Here is a 20730-nt window from a genome sequence, read left to right on the forward strand (position 1 = left end):
GAAACAACTTGACTAGGGATTTGGTAGAGTCTCCGTCACCTGATAATAAATCAAGATTTTGTGTCTCTATCTAAGGAATATACACTGTAGCTCAGCCTCAGCAATATTTGATTTACGGCTGGCTGGGCTCCTGGTTTCTTTCTTTCTTTTTCTTTCAGCTATCAGGGTAGCAAATGGAACATTTGGTTCTACCCAAGATGGAGCTAAAGGCTGCACCATGTAGGATTGCAATGATAGATTCAGTGGTATATTCAGGTTACTTTTTCCTTTCTCGATATGACATAAATACTTTACTGAAAATACAGGGGGAAATCCATGTCCCCAGATGGTTCTGAAGCAAAGCCAGAGAAAGCTGAGGTCAATTCCAACTAAGTATGGGGGGAAAGAGATTCTCTTCCAATGTTAACTACAGAGAAGGTTTTATATACAACGTCCTGTTCATGTGTGTCAAGTGAAGTGGATAAGCTGCACCGGCTTAAGCTTTGTGTTTTCTCAAAGGTTGACTGGGTTTCCCAGCCCTCAAAAGGATATGAGATTAGTTGAGAATACAACTAGTGAGTTGAAGGATAAAGGTAAAGGGTAAAGGGACCCCTGACCATTAGGTCCAGTCACGGATGACTCTGGGGTTGCGGGGCTCATCTCTCTTTACTGGCCGAGGGAGCAGGTGTACAGCTTCCGGGTCATGTGGCCAGCATGACTAAGCCACTTCTGGCAAACCAGAGCAGCACACAGAAACGCCGTTTACCCTCCTTCCAGAGTCGTACCTATTTATCTACTTGCACTTTGATGTGCTTTCGAACTGCAAGGTTGGCAGGAGCTGGGACCGAGCAACGGGGGCTCACCCCATTGTGGGGATTTGAACCACTGACCTTCTGATGGGCAAGCTGTAGGCTCTGTGGTTTAACCCACAGCGACACCCGCATCCCTCGAATTGAAGGATACTGAAGGATAAACCTAGTTAGCCATATAAAAATTAAGGAGAAGGGAAACTAAAGCACGCACACACGTGCACACCCCCCCACACCCAATGCTAGGTTACCTAACTATTGCGTCCACAAATCACGGGGCAATGGGGCACCTCTATCTGACCAAGAGAGAGGGAAGCAAGGAGGACTTTGCAGGAAAGAGGAGGGCTTTTGAAGGGATTTACTTGGGCAGTATCTCCATAACTCCGGCAGCGCCAGCTCCCTGTCCTAGTGCTGCTTCCACCTGCCACCAGTGAGCAGTAAGCAAGCTGTGCACTCTGGCAACTCAGATATCTGTGATAAAAGTGTGCAGAAGGTCCCTTTGCCAGCTGTGACTTCACCTTTTCCCCTGACTGCCTGGAACAGAGAACATTCCTGCTGAACACAGTGTGCCCTGGCTTCACCAGGTGCTTGAATTGGATGGCTGACCCCAGCTGCCACTGGTTTCCCAAGCACCACCACTGGCCTGGCACTGCAGTGGCAGAGTCTGCTTCTCCCCGGTGGGCCCTTGTGATTCCTTTTGCCCATGCTGATGCCGCTCCTTCCTGAGCAGTCTGAGAGAGGAAGATGGTGGGCCCCACTTTGCCTGCCTCCCCTTACAGCAGCACTGACTTACACAGCAGTCTTAGCCTTAGGTGATACATCATGCTTGAGCTGTTGAGGTGCCAAGTCATCTTAGCACAACTGATATCCCTCTTTCCTCTGCACTGGGGATGGATCATGAGTCACGAGTATTTCCTCACTTCTGAAGTGGAAGCTGCTCTCCTGCCCTCCTCCCAGTGCTCACAGGGGGAGGTCGGAGAACAGAATCAGGACACAAGTCGTCAATCTCAATATTCTCCTCCTCCCTCTCTCCGCTTGCCAGGAACTGCAGCCAGAGGCATCTCCCTGAACGGCAGGGAGAAAGTCTGCATGGTTTATGTTCCTCAAACCCAAACTTACATCTCCCCACTGCTCTTGCTCTTCCTTACCCTAGAGAATGCCTCTCCGAAAAAACCACAACCCACCTCTCCAAAGTGCCTACTTGCATGCTATGTGAAACCTCCACAGGCACCCATGAAAGTTTCCTTTGAATTTAAGCAACAGAAAAGTGTCAGTGCGGTTGAGTTGTTAAGATGTTGGACTATGGGCTTCTCCACTCTTCCGCTTGTCCAGTCACTTTCCCCTGGGAAACCCCACTGCTTACTACTGGATTGGAACACACACCAGGTGTTATGTATTCAGTGGCCTGTGTTTGCCTGAGCTTGAGTCTGGACTAAGGATTCTGAGCTCTTGTGTGCCGATTCAATACATGTTGTCCAATCACAGAACATTTCAGGATTTGGGCCTCTGCCATTGGCACTTAAACTCTGAGTCGTGATTCGCAGTTTGGAAGTGTAGACAGCCAATCGTGTTGGGAGTGGGAGTGGCCCAAGCTTTCAGAAATGTATATAAGTAGTTGCTTTGCCTCTGTTTCCCAGTTATGTAGTTCAATAAAGGTTCTTGCTGTTATCACTATGTCTTTCCTCGTGGGAACCCACCTACACTTCTCCCCCCTCAAAGAATTATGGGTGTGGTAGCTTGTTAAGGGTTGCAACTCTGTAAGGGGCAAACTACAGTGCCCAGAATTCTTTGAGGGAACAAATGTAATTTGAATGTGCTTTAAAGGTATAGCATTTCATAGCCTGTGTCTTCAAAGAGACTGAAAACACAGACACACACAGTTTAAACCCTTGTCTCCTTTTTATAGACTTCTGTAAACTCCTCTCTTTGCCGTTGTAATTAAAGGGTTCTGTGTGGAAAGAATTCCTGTCAGACTATTAGGAGTCTGAGGTGAAACCTGGAGAGCTGGGGGTGTCTCTCCCCTCCCTCTGCACCTTCTAACTGACCTATTCTGGCTGCGAGGGAAATTTGAAAGCTGAAAGGGCCCTGACTGAATTCCAAAAGAGCAGCCAATTAATATATGACATTTGGAGCTGTTAAGAACTCTGGCATTGGTTTCTTTAATAGCAAAGCATTGGCCCCAATGTTTCAATTTGTCACTTGATATGATATGAATGGATTCTTCTCAACCTTGCAGGGGAGACCCAGTCTGGGAGCAGTTACCCAGAGTCGCTTGATCTACCCTTCCGAATGCCACAGAGTGGGGGATGTGAGGGGAACATGTACGGTATGTCTTCGGGGCCAGTTAGGTCATTCCCTATCTCCAGATTTAGTTCAGCCACATTGGTCTTCCACTCAAAGAGTAAGGGAAAGAGCAGCCACCTGGAAATGACTGAGATCCAGCGCCGAGGGCATTCTGGTGGTTCCCTCACTGTGAGATGCCAAGTTACAGGGAACCAGGCAGAGGGCCTTCTCGGTAGTGGCACCCGCCCTGTGGAATGCCCTCCCATCAGATGTCAAAGAGATAAACAACTATCTGATGTTTAGAAGATATCTGAGGGCAGCCCTGTTTAGGGAAGTTTTTAATGACTGATGTTTTATCTTTGTTGGAAGCCGCCCAGAGTGGCTGGGGAAACCCAGCCAGATGGGCAGGGTAGAAATATATTATTATTATTATTATTATTATTATTATTATTATTATTATTAAATGTGCTTCAGCCATGCATCAGGGTGGCTCACGTTGATGTTGATAATGCTGCATCACTTTCACGCCAGACCTGTTTACGTCTGGTTGCCCCAACTGGGCTGTATGGCTGCATGGAGCACAGCTCTCAACACACCACCTCCCAAGAAGAGTCTACTGGGCACTTCGGGGTCCAACAGTAACCACAGTCCTGGATCACAACCAGCAACCCATGATGCAAATATGGCTCCCTGTGGCCCTCAGGTGCCAACAGTGCTCTGGCATTGAATGTGCATCTCCCAGATCTCTCCTGGTGAATTGAGGCAAATATTACTGGGTTGTGGCCAGGCAGTGTTTTCTGGGAACCACAGATGACATCTTTCTTCCAGGCTTGTACTTGTATAAGTTGCTGCTGGCAAATAAAAAAAGTTTGCTATGCTTAAGAAATTAATCCAAGGTCCCAGCAGGCGTCCTTTTTGTTGCTTGTTCGTTATTATTTGTGCTCACAAGGATATCGAGGTGGTTATACACAATCCTGATTTCGATACTGCTTGTGCCTGCAAATGTTTTAGGCAGGCGTATTGCTTCACTTCTAGACAGTGCTTGGCTTGTAGCTTCCTGCTGAACTCCTGCTGTGACTTTTCATACCGCAAATGTTTTCTGGAGGGGGGGGAGTGGAAGAGGTGCCCCACTTTTGTTGGCACAAGAGTGTCCCTGCAGATAGCAATAATGTAATAACATTGGGGGAGCAGTGCAGAACAGCTAGCAATTTGAATGATATGTTAAAAGTCCAGCATAAATTCACCACTCGTGCATCAGTGATATATTGCAGAATACAGCTAAAAAAAAAAAATCACAACACTCTGGAGGGGCCTTAAGAGGTTTTGACATATTGAGCTGTGGTGCTGCCCTTGGAATAAGGAGTGGGAACAGGCAATCATCAGGCTCTTGATTGTACAACAGGTTACTGGTTGTAACAGTTTCCATCCCTGCAGGAGAAGGGAGCAGCAGTAGGCAGTGTGGCCTTTTCAGTCCTCTCTATTTTATGAAATTTCAATTGAGGTGCCCACCGCTCCTCACTGAGATCTCCTAAGCAAATATAAACAGAGCAGCTGTTTTAAGTGGCCCACAAACCATATGCAGGCACAGACATGCTGTTTCCATAAATAAATACACCCACACTCTGCTTGACACGTGACAACACTCAGGGGAAGGCAATTGTCTGCTGGTCCCAGGGGGCGTCACTAGGACTAATGGGATGAAATTGAGCAAAAGCAAATGCAGAGTGAATATTAGGAAACATTCCCTGACAGTGGAATCTATTTGAGGCCAGAATCTCCCAGGAGAGCAGAGCCCATCACACATAGCACTGCAAACAGGACTGGACAGGGCACAGTGAAGCACCTCGGGGATCTATCCCACACAGGCAGAGAGAGCTCACCAAACACCCAGAAGGGAATACTGTCTATGCACACACAAACTGCTATAGGGAGCACTGGGGCATGGCTGATTCTCAGAGCTACTTTGCCTGTAGTGACCACTCAACTTATATTATGTGGTGGCTTGTCTTGGATAGAACACTCAGTCCCCCTCTGCCCACCCCCTCATGTGCACTTCTATTAGCTAGACTCACGCCGGCTCCTGGCTTCTGGGTTTCTCTAGATGAGAACCACTTCTCTTTTCTTGTGCACATAGAAAACAATGCAGAAATCTGAAGTGCTGCCCTGCATATTTACCTGTTACATGCTGTTGCAATTTACAATTACTTGCTGTAACTGTGTGTGATGTATTGCTACATGCGGTTTGATCCTATGTGTCTGTCATGGGCTGGCTGGATGCCAAGGGAAGAAGGCTCAGAGCCCAGAAATTGGTGGTGGGACAACGATGAGAGGTCAGAAGGAGAAGACTAGGAGGAAGTGGTGTCAGAAGCTGAAGAGGTGACAGGGTTTAGTGAGCAGGAAGAGGCTGAGGCAGAGAGCAGTCCAGACCCAAAGGCAGGAGAGGAAGGGGGCCAGGAGACAGAGATGAGGAAGGCTGCTGAAGAAGCCAGCGAGTCTCCCCCTCCTGCTGCAATCGGCTCCCCTCCCGACTGGTCTTTCAGGACCAGAAGAGGTATGAAGAGGTCCATCATGGCATCTCCCATCCTGAACGGCATTGCACAGGACTACTTGGGCATTTCAGGGGAAGCAAAGAGATGTGGCCATGTCATGGGCACTGGGAAGTGTATCCATAACCCCATGTCAGCATTGCACATGTGTGACAACCACAGACCCACAGGCTTATTCTCATGGTGGTGTCCTTGACCAACTAGTTACCCCTATGCCATTGCAGCACATCATAGCCAGCCTACACTTAGCCAGTGCCTGGTGTATTGATCACAATTACATGTCAAGGGTTGGGTAGTGCCTGCACATGGACTAGGGCCACCCCAAGGAATATGGGGCAGGGGAGCATCACCAGGACTCAGCGACCCAACCTGCTTCAACCATGGCAACACAGCTGGCAGCTCAGAGTAGTCACAGAAGCTGGCCAGGACCTTTTGCTGCTGGTAGGAGCTGGGCCAAAGCAGTGACAGCTCTGCAACATTGTGCTGCCTCCACACATGCTACAATACACTAGTGTATTGGGGCTCACACAATATTCTGAAGCCACCCACCTGGTATCTCTGGCGAGTTCATCTCCACAACTAGCCTACTTCATTTCTCTACACTTGATTACCAGTGATAGGAGGGGTGTTGATACACAAAAATTGAGCTATACACTCGGGCAGTTATTTGCAGGTCATGTCTACACACGTTTGCTACTAGCAAAAGAAAACAGCTTCAGCGGCACTTACTATATGTGTCACTGAAGCAGTTCCCTTTTATTGGCAACAAGGTGAGGTATGCTGGGTCTGTTACACTTCCCAAAGCTGTTTTCTACCAAGGCTTACATTCAATAGAAAGAATTGTGGCAGAAAGTGGAATGTAGTGGAAAGTCGTTCTGTTATTTTATTTTATTTTATTTTATTTATTTTCTGCACTGTCTTCATCTCCTTAAATCTAAAACACCAACTTTTAAAATGGAAACACCAGCATCTTCAACTATCATAATTACAGTTATTAAAATATTGTAAATACATAATTTACACTGTCTGCTATTCCTTAGAGCATTTGTGGTTTTCTTTGATGTAGACATTAACAGCACAATCATATACATGCCTACCCAGATGTAATCCCTATAGAGTTCAATAGATAAATTTGTATAGCTGCAACCCTAAATATACCAAACGTTTATATATAAAAATATTTGGAAGATGGGACTGTGAAGAAAAAGAAGCTGTATTTGAACTGAAATGAATGCCTTTGAGAATGCCTTCTTTGGCAATGTTTTGAAGAGTCCTACCTGTTGGTGTAGTTTCTTTCTTGCAAGCACTCCTTCAAACCATGTTACAACAACCCTGTTAAGTTGGCCAGTGTGCAGGGGTGGGCAAAAGATAGACTGGAATATATTGGTAGATCTCTGCGAGATTTGTAGTCAATTGGCAAGAGAGAAACTCTTCCAGTTGCTTTAACAATAGCAAAATGATACACAGACCTTTGGAAGTTTGACAACTGAAATTAAGACAGCTGGTGGAAACTAGGAATGGATCCATGTGTGGTAAGGCTGTGAGCTCATCTCATTTCTGCTCCTGAAAAAAAACAAAACCCTGTGCTTAAGAACTCTTCAGAGAGACCATGCTCTTTCATACTAAAGAACCTGGCTGCAGTTTGTGACTCCTGGGGATTTATGTAAACCACAAGGCAGATACCAGGCACAAAAGCCTGAAGTCTGCCCTCCCCTAGTTTACTAAACATTTATGAATGTACAGGTAACTCCTGGCAACTTATGTGCATTTTACTTGCACACATTTAGCTTCATGTGCTTGGTAACAATGAGAATGAAAAGGGGGCAGGCATCTGATAGGGCGGGGGAGACTTTGGCAATCCCACCAGTGAACCCAATGAGTTTTGACTACATTCATACCTTGATTGTCAAACACCTTGATACTCATACATTTTGGCTCTTGAACGATCGAAACCCAGAAGTGAGTGTTCTGGTTTTCAAATGTTTTTTTCGGAATCTGAACATCCGGTGTGGCTTCTGCTATTGTTTCCGGCGCGCCTGCGCAATCGGAAGCCACACTTTGGTTTCTGAACATTTCAGAAGCCGAACGGACTTCCGGAACGCATTCTGTTCAAAAACCAAGGTATATGCGATTTTGGCTTTAAACAAAACCTCCAGAATGTAACCCACGTACGTTGAGAGTCACACCCTAGCATAGATAGGGGGCAGGGGCAGTCACCCCAAATGGCACTTTCTGGGGGGTGGCACAGTGGCATAGCTAGCTGCTTGGGTGCCCGGTGCAGCACGCGTGTCCTGTAGCCGGGGGCGGGGCGAGCACTGCATGGAGCCTCTCCACAGTCTCCCTCTCAACTGTAGGGCGGCTGAGGCAGTGGGCAAAGGCAAGCAGTGCGGCACTTGCAGGCAGTCCGCCTGCCGCTTCCCCTTCACAAGACATGCATGGCTCAGGCACACTGCAGGCCCCGCGATGTGGCGCCCAGTGCCCCCGCCTCACCTAGCTACCAGTGGCGTAGGAAGGGGGGGTGCGGTGGGTGCTGGAGTTATTTTTTCAAAAAAAAGTGTCGTGAGCCCATTTTTTAAAACACACACATTTTTGCCATTTTGTCGTCCCCCCCTCAGTGATGACACCCAGGGCGGCCCCAACCCCCTTCCTACGCCACTGGGGTGGCACAGCACAGCCCCAACCCTGGGTCAAACCTGACCTGGGAGCGGAGAAAGGACATTCGGTGGCAAATTTGCTGCACCTCTCCTTGGTTGGGTAGTGCTGCACAATGATGCTGCTGAGGCAGCTTTCTCGCACCCACAGCTGGGTCCACTCCTGGGTCAGGCATGACCTGGGGCGCCGTGGGCCTCCTCTGTGCCCAGCCCCCCCGGGGACGCATTTGCCCCAGGGGGCGGTAGCATACACTCCACCACTGGAGTCGCCTGTACCTTAAATACATCAGGAACCCGTATTAGATGTTCCACTGAGTTGGCACCTCCTCTGTTTAGGTTGACTATGTCAAGAGCAGTGCCACAGTGTCACCCACTGGGTGAGAATGGGGCAAGGCACCTGCAGGGGTTCGTGGTTGGTTGCATTGCCCTCTTGCGGCAGGGGGCACACGCCTGCAGGTTGCTACCATCGCCACCCCCAAAATCCCCCCCCACCTTGCTGCCACCTCACATCACCACAGCCCCATCGCTGCTCTGCCCCCTTGTGTGCCACTATGCCACGAATGATCAGAAGAGCTCCAGGAGAGATACAATTTATAATATGATATAATTCATATTCTATTGTGATTTATGGGACCTGCCACGTGCAGGTTCAGCCAGAGCCAGTGTGGCACAGTGGTCAGACTGTTGGGCTAGAGACCGGGAGACCTGGGTTGACTCAGCCACAGAGCTCAATGGGTGACTTTGGGCTAGTGGCCTTCTCTCAGCCCTGCACTCCCCCACAGAGTTGTCTTCTGAGGATAAAATGGAGAGGACCATGTAGGCCACCTCCAGCTCTTTGAAGGAAAGGTGCAATATAAAGGAAATAAAGGCTCAGCTGATTAGAGTGTGGTGCTGATAGCGCCAAGTTGGCAGGTTTGATCCCCATATAGGACGGCTGCATATTCCCCCATTGCTGGGGTTGGACTAGATGATCCTCAGGGACCCTTCTAGCTCTACAATTCTATGATTCTAAGGCTATGATCCTGTGCACATTTACCTGAGGGTCAGCTCCAAGGAACAGTGGAAGTTACTTTTGAGTAAACCTGCTTGTGATTATGTGAAGACACATTCCAACTTCCAAGAATAACTGTTACCTCAAGCTTCTATTTTTTACGACTATCATTTCTGAGCCCTGTGTTACTTAAGCATCAAGCGACTTTATCATGACAGTTGCGACTGCAGCTATTGTTCATTACGTGTCACATGGGTTTGGAGCACATTTCAGGCAGACATTTTGGGATCTATTTGTGGCACAATCCTGAAAGGTAGCAGAAGAGTCCCTTGATGGCACATTAGAGATTTAATGGAATTATTATGAATGCTATAATAATTATTGATACACCATCTAGTCTTTAAAGGAAAAAACTGAATTGAGATGTTTAAGGCTCTAATTCTGTACTCACTGTAAGCTGCATTAGACTTAGTGGGGCTGACTTCCAAGTAGGCTTCCAAGCAGGAAGTGAGCCAAACACCAATGAGATGAGATGAGTTTAGAAGTTGAAGTGGCCCATGCTCATATTGTTATTGATTATCAAGGTTGGCAAAATGGTGGTTGTTTGTTGAGAGTTGTGAAAGTTGAGGCTCAGATTATATTTTGCAATCCACAAAAGCTTGGTTGGTTTTTAAGATGCTGCACCACATAACTTACTTTGTCGCACCTTATTTTGTGTGCTTCTGTGGGGAAGGGGGCCTAATTTGGGAACTGCAGCAAAGGACTCCAGCCACCTTAATCCAACCTTTCCTGGTGGACATGAGCTCTCAGAAGCGGGTAGGACAGAACACAGCCCATAGAGGGAAAGGGCATTGATTTAGGGGCAAAAAACACCCCTGAACAGGTTGAATCAAAGAATATCAATGGGGGAAGCACCCTTAGTCCTCTGCAGGTTTTGGCTCTTTCTCCCATCCTCCAATTTTGCCCCTGTATGGGTTTTGAGAAAGGGAAAGATCAGGCTGGCGCAGAGTTTGCAGCTTCCCATCTTCAAAGGCAGCCTAGCCTTATACCCAGCTCTGTCCAACAGCGTCAGCTGGGCGGAAGCACCAGAAGCATAACATCCAAAAATGGCTGGTAGAGCAGAATATGTGGAGCAGCAAGGACCTTGCTGGGCCTTAGCTCCTCTCCAGCAGTTTTCTATTTCTAGATTTCATAATTTGGCATCACAAATGTCTTTAAAAACAAACACAAAGAATTTCTCATTCATAGAAAAATTACTAGATGGGTTGGTAGGGAAGGAGGTGATTTAAAAACACCAAGCAGTGCTTTGAACAAAGTCCGTATCTCCCCAAGCCCACACTTACCCCTTCCTTGCATTTGCACAAAAGCATCATCTCCAAAATGTCCTGAATGACCTGAAAAGCAAAATTATAGGAATTTAAGTTCTGCACAACAAGGAAACCTGCACGCACAATTGGTGTGACACCCAGAATGCTGAATTCACCTTTTAAAGTCATCTTGCACATCAGCCACAGTGGCCCTCTCCTCTTGTGGGCCTGCCTCTCTCTTCTCAAGCATCACAAGTCCCTTCCAGCGCAGTTCAGGGCCAAAGCTGATTGAGCGCAGCCTGCGAGGTGCATCTTCTGCCTCTGAGCTGTCTTTATTGCTGACAGTCTCTGCAACACGGCCTAATTCCTCCCAGCGGGCTTCCTCCACACTGGGAATTAGAGGTTTAGAGGGGAGCATGCCGAGTGAGCTGGGTCATAGCGGTGGATCTCCACCCCACAGGGCCAGGCAGGAGGGCTGTGGGATATTCAAGCAATCGCCTCTCTGCCTGGCCCCTTACTCTAATTTGCTCAGTGGTAGCCTAACTGCTTGACAGGCAGTTTCTTTCTGTGGAGTTTGTCCCTCCTCCCCTCCCCTGTCACGGACGGCACACTCTTTCTTGGCTCCAGACTTCCTCAGTATGTCACTGTTTACTTTTAAAAGACAGCGAAACTGGAACGAGAGGATTCATTTCCCCTTCTCCGATGCTGTACAGTGGCACCCGCCTCAGACAGGACAAAGCAAGGTCCCACAAATTCCTCACATGGGATTTAGTAGCATAGCTTTGAGATCAGATATGACACTTTCTCAAGCCCAAGGCAAGCCTTACCATTAAGCAAAGCAGGTCACAGCCTCAGGTGGGGAGATGCGGAGGGGGAGAGCAACGGTGGCAGTTCTGCCCCCCCCCCCGGCAATTCCTCCTAAGCCCTCCCCAACATGGATAGGTTGTACATGTCATTCCTCATGAGTAAATGTAGCAAAAAAAAAAAAGCAGGGGATTAATTGTCTTACAGCAAATACTCAGTTCTAGATCTGCCTCAGTTCTTTGGGGTTTGTTGGGTTTTATTTGGCCCCATTGAAAGAGAAAGCAGATGGCATAGTGGTATAGTTTATCGTCTACATTCTGCTCTGAAAGGAATTGCTAGTGTACTACTACTACTACTACTACTACTACTACTACTACTACTAATAATAATAATAATAATAATTTATTTATACCCTGTCCATCTGGCTGGGTTTCCCCAGCCACTCTGGGCGGCTTCCAACAAAATATTAAAATACAATAGTCTGTTAAACCTTAAAGGTTTCCCTAAACAGGGCTGTCTTCAGATGTCTTCTAAAAGTCTGGTAGTTGTTTTTCTCTTTTACATCTGGTGGGAGGGCGTTCCACAGGGCGGGTGCCACTACTGAGAAGGCCCTCTGCCTGTTTCCCTGTAACTTGGCTTCTCGCAGCAAGGGAACCGCCAGAAGGCCCTCGGCAATGGACCTCAGTGTCTGGGCTGAATGATGAGGGTGGAGATGCTCCTTCAGATATACTGGGCTGAGGCTGTTTAGGGCTTTAAAGGTCAGCACCAACACTTTGAATTGTGCTTGGAAACGTACTGGGAGCCAATGTAGATCTTTCAAGACCGGTGTTATGTGGTCTTGGCGGCTGCTCCCATTCAGTAGTCTAGCTACCGCATTCTGGATTAGTTGTAGTTTCTGGGTCACCTTCAAAGGTAGCCCCACACAGAGTGCATTGCAGTAGTCCAGGTGAGAGATAACCAGAGTGTGCAGATAGGGTCTCAGTCTGCATTCCAGATGGATCTGGTAAACAGCTGCCCTGGATACAGAATTGACCTGCGAGTCCAGAATGACTCCCAGGCTGTGCACCTGCTCCTTCAGGGGCACAGTTACCCCATTCAGGACCAGGGTGTCCCCCACACCTGCCTGCCTCCTGTCCCCCCAAAACAGTACGTCTGTCTTGTCAGGATTCAACCTCAATCAGCGTGTTCATGTGCATGTGGGTTGCACAGATCCCACTTTTCCATGTGTTCTTTAGTGCAGATTCATCTACACATGAGCACTTTCGGTTGAATTCTGCCTCAGCATTTCCTGTCCACACTAGTGGAAGTATTCAAAGTGTGGACTTGTCTACCATCCATTGTGTGGACTTGTTTACCATTCATTTGAAGCTGCCAAGAGTCCAAGATTTCTGGGCATTCTTCAGGTGGTGGGCTCTCAGCCAGAATCTATCCCTCAGCACCTTCAGAGCCATCACAAACCAACCAGTATTTTATGAGTCTGACCAGTAAGGCCAGTGTCAGGGACTGAGCAGAGGAGGAATGGTGGAGACCGCCTCCCCAGCCTGACCCTTCCAGAGAAGAGGAAGACAGTTCAGTATTACAGCAGGGGTTTGAGGGAGGTCACAGCTCAGAGGCAGATGAGGGGAAAGCTGGTAAATAATGGGAGAGGAGGAGGAGGAACAGGAAGCACCAGCAGAGTGACAGCTGATAGACACAGTGTCTTTAGAAAGCATTCCATACCGCCCCCCTCTCCCAGAACCTAGTGAGCCTTGAAAGTAGGATAGCAAAGAGCTCAGAAGCAGAGGGCCCTCAGCACCACCAGTAGGGGAGATGATGACAATGAGGAAGTGGGAGAAAAGGAAGATGGAGAGTCACTCGGGACAACGCTATTATCCCAAGAGGCTGTGTTCCAAGCCGCTCTCTGTAAATATTGAATAAAAAGCAGGTGGTAAGAACTTTTCAGGGACGCGGGTGGCGCTGTGGGTTAAACCACAGAGCCTAGGACTTGCCGATCAGAAGGTCGGCGGTTCGAATCCCTGCGACGGGGTGAGCTCCCGTTGCTTGGTCCCAGTTCCTGCCAACCTAGCAGTTCGAAAGCACGTCAAAGTGCAAGTAGATAAATAGGTACCGCTCCGGCAGGAAGGTAAACGGCGTTTCCGTGTGCTGCTCTGATTCGCCAGAAGCGGCTTAGTCATGCTGGCCACATGACCCAGAAGCTGTACGCCGGCTCCCTTGGCCAATAAAGCGAGATGAGTGCCGCAACCCCAGAGTCGGTCACGACAGGACCTAATGGTCAGGGGTCCCTTTATCGTTAAGAACTTTTCCTTGTCTTGTATGTTCCTGGCAACCGGCCATGGGAGTTGGTTACTGCTGCCTGATGGCCAGGTAGTATTTAACCACCAGTCCTGAGATGTGAAAAGTTGGCAAACTCCAGATTCCGTGAGTTCTTCTCATGGCCTCCCAGGTGCTGCCAAGCTCTGCCTCTTGCCTACCAGGTTCTGTCCAGGATTCAGCTAGCTGATTTTTGCTTCTGCTTCCACTGATCATGATGATGAGGATTTATTAAATTTGTCCATTGCTTTATCTTGCCCAGGGCAACCCAAATCAACTTACAATGCAAAGCAGTGTATGGGGAACTCCCTATTGCAACAAATCCCACGAGGTGCCTGCCTGTGCCAATCAGCCCCATTTGCCAAGCCCGTCAGGCTCTCCGCTGGTCCTTTGCTCCCACCTCAACCTGCCAACACCTGATGTCACATGTGGCTTGAGGAAATGACCCAATGGGCCAAACTAGGCCCCCAGCCTGGAGGTTTCCCACTGCTGCTCAACACATCTGCTCCCTCCACTCCCTTGCTCATGGCTGGTCAGCTGGCAGGTGTGACTCCTCTCTCCCACCACACCATTATGATCACAAGGAGAATAATGTTCAAATATGGCTAAAGAGGCATTCTGCGTGTGGTGAAAGATCCTCTGTCCTGGGAACAAATGCCTTGAAATTTAGTATGACCATCTTTGGAGTACTGTACTTGCACCACATTTTAGAATATACTTCACTCTTATATTTTCTCTTTTCTCAAATGCCTTTACTCTTTGTTTTCTTTTTTTAATCACCTGTTGTTTTCAGAGTCACTATGAATGGCTGTGGGCCACCATCCTTAGCGAAATGAATCTGACCAGGGTGGCATCTTTTGAGATCACCATGGCATCCTCGGTTTTGCCCATGCAGCAGCTGGCTGAAATCTGCTGTGTGACAAGGAACCTAGGAAGCTGCCTTATGCAGAGTCAGACCATTGGCCTGTCTACTCAGTCTTGTCTTCATTGGCTTGCACAGGGGACATTCCCAGGGTTACCTAGAAGTGTTGGGGATCGAGCCCAGACCTTGTGCATGCAAAACAGTTGCTTTACCACTAGACTAAAGTCTCGTCTCTGGTCTGGCCAGATCTCCCTTGCAGCAAAGCCCAGAATCCACCCTCTCCCTTCTCTCCATGGAAGCAGAGCATTTGGCCTGCTGGAGTGGCAAACAGATGCTGCTGCACTTGGTTTGAGACAAGAGGCAAAGAAGAGTTGCCATGGAAACAAGCTATATATTATTTAAGGAAGCACTGAGGTAAGCAAGCCTGCGAGCTTCACATTAGCCTCTCAGCAAAGAGAGCCACACTCCCCCTGCAGATGAAAATCACCTTAAAAAATCCCAGATTGCCTAGCCAGGGAGTCCCAATAACTATTGGGTTTGAATTTTCATAATAATAGGGGCTAACAGATGAAATTGTTAGATTCACAGCTTGAATGAGGAATAGGTACTAAGAGAGACAATTATTTATAGACTGATGAGTAAGACAAACTATTCGGTTGGGATGCTGCTTTGGGCAGCAGCTAGATCTGGCTGGCTTCCACCTCCCTTCTGAGCGTCCGACCTCTGAGCCTGCCTGCCTGCCCCTGTCTGTGCCACCGATTCTGTCCTCATAGCTCCGACTCCTGCCACTGCAGGCACGTCCCGAGGCAGGGCTCTGTGAGCACTGCAGTCCCAGCAAAATGCAGGGGAGCTGCAGAACCCAGCTTCCTGGGAAGGCCAGTGTGGGATGGCAGTCGAATGCCCTTCACCTGGCAGCCTTGTTGGCCTGAAGCCTAACTTGCCTGGGTGGGTGCGTCTTGGCCACACAAGCACAGGTGGCCCATTCTTTGTCTCCCCCGACACAGGAGAGAAAGGAAGAGGAAGGCTCCTATCAGGGATGGAATGAGGAGCATGAAGAAGGTGAGGCCCTCAGGAGCGTCAAGGAGGGCAGCAGACTCTTCAGCCTCAGGAGTGGCTACAGCAACAGGGAAGCACTTTGCAGGAGCCCTGAGACTCTTCCTTAACCCCTAAAGCTATGAAGGTGCTGAAGGCAAGGTGAGATACCACACACGCAGCCCTTTGTCACCTCATCCTCCTTGTGCCAACAGGTTGGAGGGCAGAGCCTTTGGCTTCCTGAGATTTGGGGCTGTGACCTCCAAGGGCCAGGCCTGAGCCGTCCCTGCCCCAATCTCATTCACACCCATCTTTTTAAGAAAGCAGGTTTCTAGCTATTGTTGCAAAGATGCACCTGAGCATATTTGGTAATGCTTGTTAAAAGCTTAGAAGCTGAAGAAGTCGCAGGATATACTTTCAAATGACCACGGCTAGCCTTCAGTGCCTTGCATAGCTCATTGCCCTTCCCCATGACTATGGCAAACTAGGGGGGAAAGATACCATATAAGGAGGGCAGCACATTTGTTCAATTTACACAGTTTATGCAGGCCACAGAATTTAGTTTCAGCTGTTGCAAAAATGTAATTTGCGTAAGATGGACGAACAGCCCTGCCTGCTGGCAGCTGAACGGTAGCAGTTGTGAGGCAACGGAGCAGTGGGGAAGGAGAACAGCAGTCAGGCAGCACCTTCTTCAAGTCTGTGAATCCTTCAACTTGAATCTTTGCACCTCCAGCACAGACGGAAGACCGTGTATCTGCTGGTGCAAGCATCCTAGTCAGGAATACCACGGCACTGATGGGATCAGATCCAACACAAGGAATGGAGGGTGGGTGGGTTTGTTAACATTGGTTCCTCTGTTTCTAATTTTTCCAGTCTTAAACTCAGTTTGTCACACTTCCACAATGGTTTGGGGTGGGGTTTTCTAAGTCCTCACACAAATTAGTCCCCACTACTGCACATTTCCCCTACTTTTTTGCATGCAATTTTGCCTGATGCAGACATTTTTCAACCAATTTACCATAATGTACTGCATTTTTGTATATTATTTTCCTAATACGTCAATTTCATGTACACTTCCACCTGATATATTAATTTTCTACACTTTATAGGTGTATATCAGGTAATATACACCTGATATATTAATTTTCTTTTAAGGGACGCGGGTGGCGCTGTGGGTAAAAGCCTCAGCACCTAGGGCTTGCCGATCGAAAGGTCGGTGGTTCGAATCCCCGCGGCGGGGTGCGCTCCCGTTGCTCGGTCCCAGCACCTGCCAACCTAGCAGTTCGAAAGCACCCCCGGGTGCAAGTAGATAAATAGGGACCGCTTACTAGTGGGAAGGTAAACGGTGTTTCCGTGTGCGGCTCTGGCTCACCAGAGAAGCGATGTCACGCTGGCCACGTGACCCGGAAGTGTCTCCGAACAGCACTGGCCCTCGGCCTCTTAAGTGAGATGGGTGCACAACCCCAGAGTCTGTCAAGACTGGCCCGTACGGGCAGGGGTACCTTTACCTTTACCTTTATATTAATTTTCTACACATCTATTAATTTTCTACAAATTTCCACCTGATATATTAATTTTCTACACAGCAAAATTCATAGGTATGAATTTTGAAGGAAAACTGTGTTTCAGTTTGCATATTATTTGGTGTAAATTGGGTAGCTTCTCCACGCACCACATCCTTAGCAGAGGATGGATACACCACTCTTCCCTGTGTGCTGCGATCCTGATAAAAATCTCTCTGAACTGGACTCACAGACTCTGTATTAGTGTAGGTTTTTATGTTTTTGTTTTAGTATATCTTGGTACACTGTTCAAATAAAATAGAAAAACAGGAGGGGCAGCCGCACACTGTGGATTGGTGTTACAAGTCTGTGCCAAGCTTGTGACACCACCAGTGATAAAGCGCAGCATCCTCCACACATGCTTTTGCTCTAGGGCAACAAGCATGTTTTAGTCTATGGAGAGAAGACCCTCAATTAGCGCTAATAACTAGGATTAGAGGCATGCCTAGAATGCCTGCTTTCTAGTTCCTGCCTAGAAAGCTCAGCCTCTACACCAAATGAACAAGTCACAGGTGGAGAAGAAACCCAAGATGATCCCTTGAGTAGAGGAGATAGGTCTGGCCTTCATCAGAGTTTCAATGGCCAGAGATATGAGAGGGTAAAATATCAATTTGAAATCAAATTTATTGCCTAGAGAAAAAGCCAATGGAATATGCCAAATAATAACCAGGGGCAATGCTTTTTGCCTCTGAATCATCTCCCCTTTTCACAGAGTCTGAACTCTGAGGACCCTCTGCATGGATCATCCCCATCATGAATCCCCAGCAGCCTGGAGAAAAGTAGGTTTGACCTGGCATGACCAACTCCCCTTCCCAGCAGTAATTTTGGAGGCCGGAGGGGAGTGAAACATGGGCTGCCATCAGCGCTTGCAACGAATTAGTTCAGTGTAACGAAGGTCACTCAGTTAGTTCAGTCATCTCTGAAAAATACCCAAAAGTGGTTTCCAGAATTGCTGAATGAACTGAATGTGATTGAAGTTCATTTGGGGATAGAATTTTGAATGATTTCTAGTTCATCGTCAAGTTAATTCCTTTACACATGTGTGTGTTTGTGTGTGTGTGTGTGTGTGTGTGTGTGTGTGTGTGTGTGTGTATGTATTTTACTTTTAAGGCCTGTAAGCTTAAAGGTCATAATGGTTGGAGAAAATAAAATGGACTGTTCACATTCTGCTATCTGTGCTTTGATGTTTTCTTGGTCTTAAGCATACAGTGGTACCGCGGGTTAAGTACTTAATTCGTTCTGGAGGTCTGTTCTTAACCTGAAACTGTTCTTAACCTGAAGCACCACTTTAGCTAATGGGGGCCTCCTGCTGCTGCTGCGCCGCCGGAGCACAATTTCTGTTCTCATCCTGAAGCAAAGTTCTTAACCCAAGGTAATATTTCTGGGTTAGCGGAATCTGTAACCTGAAGCATATGTAACCTGAAGCGTATGTAACCCGAGGTATCACTGTATTCACTTCAGCACAGCATCTTGCAACATTCTGAATGCTGAATATTTTTTTTGCTGAAGATCATTTGGATGAACCCAAATTGAAATGTGAAGCGAACATGAACAAAGTAGTTTGTTTTGTAACAGAACGAGCATGAGTGGGAATTAGTTCCTTTTTTGACAAGTTGAACTAGAACAAGTTCCTTTTTAAAATGAACTTTCTAAGCTCTGGTTGCCAGCTCACATTTTTTTCTGGCTAGGAAGGAGCAATGTTTGCATAGCTGCACTGGGACAGATATTTGCACCACCACAAAGTCTGCCCCCAGGGTGAACTGGCTCTCAGCTAGACCACTTTCTTTAATTCTTCCTTGCCAGTGGCGTAGCATGGGGGGTGCAGGGGGGGCCGGCCACACCGGGCGCAACATCTGGGGGTTAGGGTTAAGGGGCGCAAATCCACAGGTTAGGGGGCGCAAATTACTTGCCTTGCCCCGGGTGCTGACAACCCACGCTACGCCACTGTTCCTTGCCATTCATCACTTACAAAATTCTTGGTAACCCTTCTAAGGTAAGGTTACCAGATTTTTTTTTAATGAATCCAGGGACACTTTTCAACTTCAATGGATTTTGTCAGGGGACTGATTTGTAAATCCAGAGACTGTCCCTGGGAAACGGGGACGTCTGGTAACTTTATTCTTTTTTAAAAAATAATATTTTTATTAATTTTAACATACTAAAATTTTAGACATACCACACAAATTATTATACATATATCCTTATTTGGACTTCCTTCAGCATCTCTGATAGTCTTCCGTCTTAATTATTTCTCCTGCAGTTCTTAACTTAATATTGCCTTTACATTTTCTAACTAATCATTTCTTCCTTTCCATTTTTACAATATTTCTTAAATTACTCCTCACAGAGCTTCTTGTAGTCCTACAAACGTAATTTGATCATCGCAAATACTTTTCAGATGCTCAGTAAATTTAGTCCAGTCTTCGGTATACCTCTGGTCTCGCCGGTCTTGGATCCTTCCTGTTAGCTTGTCTAATTCTGCGTAGTCCATCAATTTCATCCTCCATTCTTCTAATGTTGGTAATTCTTCTTGCTTCCATTTTTGGGCCAATAATATTCTTGCTGCTGCTATATAAAAACAGCTTACAGTCTCTCCTTTTTATATCATTTCCAACAGTACCTAAAAGAAATGCTTCTGGCTTTTTAATAAAAGTATATTTCAACATTTTTTTCAACTCATTATATATCATCTCCCAGAAGCATTTCACCTTTTTACATTCCCACCACATATGATAAAATAATCCTTCTTTTTCTTTACATTTCCAACATTTATTGCTATCTTTATACATTTTTGCTAACTTAACTGGTGTGATGTACCATCTATACATCATCTTCATCACGTTTTCTTTCAATGCATTACATGCAGTAAATCTCAAACCTTCTTTCCATAATTTGACCCACTCACTTAATTGAATATTATATCCTAGATCTTTTGCCCAATGAATCATCACTGATTTTACCTCCTCGTCCTTCAAGTGCCACTCCAGCAGTAGTTTATACATTTTTGACAGAATTTTAGAATCATTATTTAATATTTCTTGTTGAAACCTCGATTCTTTTTCACAGAAACCATTTTCTTTGATATCTTGTTTAAACACTTTGTTCACCTGATAATAATGTAACCAATCATTAACATACTGTTTCACTTCTTCATATGGCTTTAATCTCCATTTTCCTCCTTCTTTAATTACTAAATCCCCATATGTTATCCACCTCCCACTCATATTAACCTTTTTTACACACATCATTTCTAATGGAGACAACCAATGCGGTGTTTTTTGTTCCAATAGATTTTTATACTTATCCCAGATTTCGATAAGAGATCTTCGAAATATGTGGTTTCCAAATCCTTTATGGACCTTTTTCTTGTCATACCACAAATATGCATGCCAACCAAATCTATTATCATGACCTTCTAAATCTAACAGTTCCGTATTCTCCAATTTCACCCACTCCTTCAACCAACAGAGGCACGATGCTTCATAGTATAATTTCAAGTCCGGCAGGGCGAAGCTTCCTCTTTCTTTAGCGTCTGTTAATAACTTATATTGTATTCTCGGCTTCTTAGCCTGGCAACCTTATTCTAAGGTTCAG

This window comes from Podarcis liolepis (assembly GCF_965112155.1).
Source record: "Podarcis liolepis genome assembly, chromosome: 8".
Lineage (NCBI taxonomy): Eukaryota > Metazoa > Chordata > Lepidosauria > Squamata > Lacertidae > Podarcis > Podarcis liolepis.